We start from the raw sequence: 7,132 nt of genomic DNA, 5'->3' as shown, positions 1-7,132 counted from the left end.
CTGTAGGCTTTTCATAGATGGTTTTTATGAGATTGAGGAATGTACCCTCTATCCCTACACTCTGAAGGGTTTTTATCAGGAAAGGATGCTGTATTTTGTCAAATGCTTTTTCTGCATCAGTTGAGAGGATCGTATGGTTCTTGTCTTTTCTTTTATTAATGTATCACATTGATTGATTTGTGAATGTTGAACCACCCTTGCCTCCCAGGGATAAATCCCACCTGGTCGTGATGTATAATCCTTTTAATGTACTGTTGGATCCTATTGGCTAGTATTTTGGTGAGAATTTTTTGCATCTGTGTTCATCAGGGATATCGGTCTATAATTCTCCTTTTTGATTGGGTCCCTGCCTGGTTTTGGAATTCAAGGTAATGCGGGCCTCATAGAACGAGTTTGGAAGTTTTCCTTCTGTTTCTATTTTTTGAAAGTATTACTTCTCGTTTAAATAGTTGGTAGAATTCCCCTGCGAAACCATCTGACCCTGGACTCTTGTTTTTTGGGAGGTTTTTGATCACTGCTTCAATTTCCTTGCTGGTTATTGGTCTGTTCAGATGGTATATTTCTTCCTGTTTCAGTCTTGGTAGTTTAAAAGTTTCCAGAAATCCATCCATTTCTTCTCAATTGCTTAACTTTTTGGCATATAGTTGCTGGTAATAATTTCTAATAACTGTTTTTAGTCCCTTGGTATTCATTGCGATCTCTCTCCTTTCATTCATGATTTTATTAATTTGGATGCTTTCCCTTTTCTTTTGGTTAAGTCTGGCCAGAGGTTTGTCAATATTAATTCTTTCATAGAACCAGCTTCTAGGTTCACTGATCTGTTCTACTGTTTTTCTGGTTTCTATTTCATTGATTTCTGCCCTCATTTTTATCTCTTCTGCTTGGTTTAGGCCCTACTTGCTGTTCCTGTTCTAGGTCCTTTAGGTGTAAGGTTAGCTTGTGCATTGGGGATTTTTCTAATTTTTTTAGAGAGGCTTGGATGGCTATGTATTTCCCCCTTAGGACTGCCTTTGCAGTGTCCCATAGGTTTTGGACTGATGCGTTTTCATTCTCATTCGTTTCAATGAATTGTTTGAGTTCATCTTTAATTTCCTGGTTGACCCAATCATTCTTTAGCAGGATTCTCTTTTACTTCCAAGTGTTTGAGCTCCTTCCAAAATTCTTCCTGTGGTTGAGTTCTAGTTTCACAGCCCTGTGGTCTGAAAATACGCATGGGATAATCTCAGTCTTTTGGTGCTGGTTGAGACCTGATCTGTGACCCAGTATGTGATCTATTCTGGAGAAAATTCCATGCGCACTGGAGAATGAGCATTCTGTTGTTTTAGGATGGAATGTTCTGTATATATTTACGAAGTCCATCTGGTCCAATGTGTCATTCAAAGCTCTTGTTTCTTTGTTGATCTTCGGCTTAGATGATCTGTCCATTGCTGTGAGTGGAGTGTTTAGGTCTCCTACTATTAATGCATTATTATCCATATGTTCCTTTATTTTAGTTACTGATAGGTATATAAAATTGGCTGCTCCCATGTTGGGGGCATAGATATTTACAAGCGTTAGATCTTGTTGGATAGACCCTTTAAGTATGATATAGTGTCCTTCTACATCTCTTACTATGGTCTTTGGTTTATTTTTTGTTATTTTTTTAATATATGTATATATTTTATTATGTTATGTTGGTCACCATACAGTACTTCATTAGTTTTTGATGTAGCGTTCCATGATTCATTCTTTGCATATAAACCCAAATGCTCATTGCAATGATGTGCCCTCCTTAATACCCATCACTGGGCCAACCCATCCCCCCACTCTCCTCCCCTCTGAAACCTTCAGTGTGTTTCCCGGAGTCCATAGTCTCTCATGGTCCATCTCCCTCTCTGATTCCCCCCCTTCATTTTCCCCTTCCTTCTCCTAATGTCCTCCCTGCTATTCCTTATGTTCCATAAATGAGTGAAAACCATATGATAACTGTCTTTCTCTGCTTGACTTACTGCACTTAGCATAATCCCCTCCAGTTCCATCAGTGTCGATGCAAATGGTGGGTATTCATCCTTTCTGATGGCTGAGCAATATTCCATTGTATATATGGACCACATCTTCTTTATCCATTCGTCTGTTGAAGGGCATCTCAGCTCCTTCCACAGTTTGGCTGTTGTGGACATTGCTGCTATGAACATTCTTTGTTTTAAAATCTAATTTGTTTGATATGAGAATTGTTACCCCATCTTTCTTTTGACAACCATTGGCATGGTAAATGGTTCTCCATTCCCTTACTTTCAATCTGGAGGTGTCTCTAGGTTCAAAATGAGTCTCCTGTAGACAGCCTATAGATGGGTCCTGCTTTTTATCCAATCTGAAACCCTGTGTCTCTTGATGGGAGCGTTCAACCCATTCACATTGAGAGTAACTATTGAAAGATATGAATTTAGTGCCATTGTATTGCCTGGAAAGTCCCAGTTTCTGTAGGTTTTCTGTTTGTTTCTGGTCTATGTGACTCTTGGGGTTTCTCTTCACTTACAGAGTCCCCCTTAATATTTCTTGCGGGGCGGACTTAGTGGTCACATATTCTTTCCGTTTCTGCCTGTCCTGGAAGCTCCTTGTCTCTCCATCCATTCTGAATGACAGCCTTGCTGGGTACAGTGTCCGTGGCTGCATGTTCTTCTCATTTAGTGCTCTGAATATGTCCTGCCAGCCTTTTCTGGGTGCCAGGTTTCTGTGGACAGGTCTGATATTATTCTGATGTTCCTCCCTCCCTATGTAAGAAATCTCTTCCCCCTAACTGCTCTCAGGATACCTTCCTTGGCTCTAAGATTTGCAAGCTTCACTATTACACGTTGGGGTGTTAACCTATTTTTATTGATTTGGGGAGGGATCCTTTCTGCCTCTTGGACACAAATGCTTGTTTCCTTCCCTAGATTAGGGAAGTTCTCAACTATGATTTGCTCAAACAAACCTTCTAGTCCTCTCTCTCTCTCTCTCTCCACCCCCTCGGGGATCCCAATAATTCTGACATTGGACCGTTTCATGGTGTCGTTGATCTCCCTAAGTCTGCTTTCGTGTGCGACTAGCTGCCTATCCCTATCTTCTTCAACTCCCTTCCTTCCTATCAGCTTATCTTCTAGGTCACTAATTCTCTCTTCTGCCTCCTTTACCCTGGATGTTAGGGTATCCAGTTTAAACTACATCTCATTCATAGCATTTATCAGTGTGGCCTGATTAGATCTCGTTTCTGCCCTTAGAGAGTCTATATTGTCCCTAATGTGTTTTTCAAGCCTAGCTAATGACTTCATGATTGTTTTCCTGAAGTCTATCTCTGACGTCTTGATTATATCCATATCCATTAGTTCTGTGGAGAGGACATTGTCTCTGGTTCTGTTCTTTGTTGGGAGTTTCTCCTCCTAGTCATTCTATCGAGGGATGGCTGAGTGAATGGACAGAGTCCCAAATGTCAATTACGACCCAAGCTAGATGCACCCTAACAAAATCCAGAGTGGTCAGAAGCCGCCACTGAAAATACAAAGCCAAAATGAAACACAATAAAATTTAAAACTTGAAAAAACAAAAAATAAATTAAAAATAAAAATAAAATAAATTTTTTAAAAAGGGGGAGTGAAAGGGGGGCTGTAATCTCTCAGTGATGACAAAGGAGGGTGTTTCAGTTTTTCCTGGGTGTATTTTGGTCAGTGTGTTAGAGGACACTACGTCCCCAAAGTACTAGGAAAGTAAAACTTATATATATGAAAAGGTAAAACTGAGTAGAGTGAAACACAGGCTAAAAGAAAGCATATTTATATAAAATGTGTAGGTGTGTAAAAATACAAGTTCAAAAAGTGACTATGAAAAATGAGTTGGTATAATAGACATCTAGTTAAAGTGAGAAGGTATAAAGAAAAATACAGCAGTGGAAAATTGCATGAGAAAAGGAGAAAGAAAAGAAAAGAAAAGAAAAGAAAAGAAAAGAAAAGAAAAGAAAAGAAAAGAAAAGAAAAGAATTACATCTGAAAAATAAACAAGTCGTGCAGTGACGCCTGGAGCTCAGTATATAATTTTCCCCTGGTGCTGGGATTTTTTTATAATAATTTTTTATTATGTTAGTCACCACACAGTACATCCCTAGTTTTTGATGCAGTGTTCATGATTCATTATTTGCGTATAACACCCAGGGCTCCATGCAATACGTGCCCTCCTTACTACCCATCACCGGCCTATTCCATTCTCCCCACAGAAGCCCTCAGTTTGTTTCCCAGAGTCCACAGTCTCTCATGGTTCATTCCCCCTTCTGTTTACCCCCCTTCATTCTTCCCTTCCTTCTCCTACCGATCTTCCTAGTTCTTATGTTCCATAAATGAGTGAAACCATATGATAATTGTCTTTCTCTGCTTGACTTGTTTCGCTTAGCATTATCTCCTCCAGTGCTGTCCATGTTGCGGCAAATGTTGAGAAATCGTTCTTTTTGATAGCTGAGTAATATTCCATTGTATATATGGACCACAGCTTCTTAATCCAGTCATCTGTTGAAGGGCATCTCGGTTCCTTCCATGATTTAGCTATTGTGGACAATGCTGCTATGAACATTGGGGTGCATATGGCCCTTCTCTTTACTACGTCTGTATCTTTGGGGTAAATGCCCAGTAGTGCAATTGCTGAATCATAGGGTAGCTCTATTTTTACCTTTTTAAGGGACCTCCACACTGTTTTCCAAAGTGGCTCTACCAACTTGCATTCCCACCAACAGTGTAAAAGGGTTCCCCTTTCTCCACATCCTCTCCAACATTTTGTTTCCTGCCTTGTCAGTTTTTCTGGCGCTGGGATTTTAGTCTTGTGGGATCTGAGGGATTGTCATCCACTGGTTCTTCCAGCCTGGCTCCTGGGGGAGGGGCCAGCCACGCTGTTTCCCAGGTATCCCTGCCTGTGCGGAGCGGCCCCGCCCCCTGTCGGGGGGGATGGCCTTAGTGGAAACCGGTCTTCTGCGCCTCTTTTGTTCTCTGGGTCCTTTTTGCACCTGTTCAGGGGATCAGAGCAAAAATGGCCACAGCCAAACCTCTGGCCCAGAGCAGAAGATTCACAGTCTGTGCCCTTTAATAAACTCCAGGACAAACGGTCCACACTTCTGCTTGCACCTGAAAACCGCAGCCTCCCACAGTGCGCGCCCACAGCCACTCTCTCAGGAGTGTTTTCACGGCCGGCAGTGTCTCGCCCTCGTGCTGGTGCACGCACCCAAAGCTCCGGAATCAGGTCTGGGTTCCGCCCCAGAGCCCGTTCCTGGTCACTCCCGCTCTGTGAGTTTTTGCCCGGTTGTGGGCACAGGTTCCAGATTTTCTCAGGCTGTTCAAGGAAGGAGTGGGTACCGACCCTCCCAGTTCGCAGTTTCTGGCGATCCAAGCTGAGAGTCCCTTCCTGGGCTCACTGACCATCACGGGCTTCCTGGCTCCAGTGCTCGGGCCCTCTACCTTTCGGGAATCTCCTTGTGCTCTGTGGCCCTCCTAACCTGAGACCACAAGGCCCCACCTAGAATTCTGCCTTTTCATTTCCAAAGCGCCCTTCCCCAAGGGGTGTCTCTCACCAGAGCAGATGTCTGAGTTCCGATTTTGAGCTCCAGTATCAATCACTTTCCAGGCGCCAGCTTACAGCTGCTCCCTCCCCTGCTCTTTCTCTTCCAATGTCTCCCCACAGGTTCACGACTCCGCACGTCCTACCTTGCCAAAAGCAGTCGCTTTTCCGCTTGTAGAGTTCCAGATATATATTCTGACATCTCAGGCTGACTTCAGGGGTGTTCAAAATGGTTTGTTAGATATCCAGCTAAATTCAGGGGACCAGCTGAAACGGGGTCCCCTACTCCTCTGCCATCTTGCCTCCTCCCTGTACATAGTTTTGCTTTGAATATTCCCTCTTGCTTCCCCCCACCCCCTTCCCCATTCCCACATCACACAGATGAATATGGTTACCGAAAGGTGAGTCCTACAAATGAAGCTGCTGGTATCACAGGGCAGAGGAAAGGTGCTGGGCAGCTCCTATACGAAGCCCAGGCGGACTAAAGCCGGTCTGACTGACTGGACTCAAGTGCGTATGTTTCATCCTGGGTCCACCAAGTACAAGTTGCCAACGTGAGCTGTGGAGGAGGGAGGCGTTAGAACCACATCACAGAGGTATCCACCAATCCCATGTCTCCGAGCATGACCTGAGGATCGCCCGAGAGCATCCCAGCACGCAAACGCATTACAGCGTTAGCCTGCTATTGTCCCTCTCTCCCTGTCGAATCCATGTGGAACCCCGCTTTGCAGCATAATCAGTGAAGACTGCCCCTGCTGTAAAGCATGAGACTTGCAGGCACCTGGGCATTGGGAACAAGGAAGTTTTTGCCCCATCGTAACTCCAGGTTGAAGACGGATGGATCTGATCCTCGAATCCAGAAGCCGCTGAAAGAAATCCCAGAACGTGACCCACACCCGACCGTTGAGAGTGACAATCAAGACCCAAGCAGTAACCGCCCGTCTTCACGTGACTTCATTTTCTGAATCGCCTGGAGTTATTCGTTCCCCAGGAAAGCCCGGGATCATCAAGGTGATGGTGAACTTCCTCGAGCCCTCTCCGTGATGTGCGGTGCTGGGCCAGCTGTTACCGTAGCCTTGTTTGTGCCTTTGGCTCCGTGAAACGCACACAGGTGGCTTACCCCTATGATGGATGCAATGCCTGTATCTCGAGTCTTTCAAGAGAAATGAAGGTGTGAAGGCGTTCCTGAAGGAGGTGTTTATGAATGGATGCATTCTGACCAAACTTAGAAGATCCTTTATTTGGAAAGAACCTAACCCAGAAAGAAAGGGGGGACAGAAGTGTCTGTGATTGCACTGGCCTGTTCACCTTGCCAGCCACCGCCGAGTTCTGGCATTCCTTGACCTGCGTGGATAGCTGCCTGGTCGGTCTTCCTCGTAGAATAGTTCTCCTGCCAATCCCACAATATTTTGTAGCATTCTTAAGTGCTTCAGTGAAGCCCTTATGCGATCACGTCCTTGCTCTGATTAACTTTTTAATAATTCCAACCTTACTTACAGAAAACATAACTTCAAGGTATTCTCTTCCCCGTAGAGTCCCCCTGATTTCCTCGTGACAGAGTCTCAAAAGTCCTTAAAGCAACAAC

This window comes from Ailuropoda melanoleuca, chromosome 12, assembly GCF_002007445.2.
Source record: "Ailuropoda melanoleuca isolate Jingjing chromosome 12, ASM200744v2, whole genome shotgun sequence".
NCBI classification, from domain to species: Eukaryota; Metazoa; Chordata; class Mammalia; order Carnivora; family Ursidae; genus Ailuropoda; species Ailuropoda melanoleuca.
The sequence above is the reverse complement of the archived record's forward strand: the minus strand, read 5'-3'. Positions refer to the sequence as shown.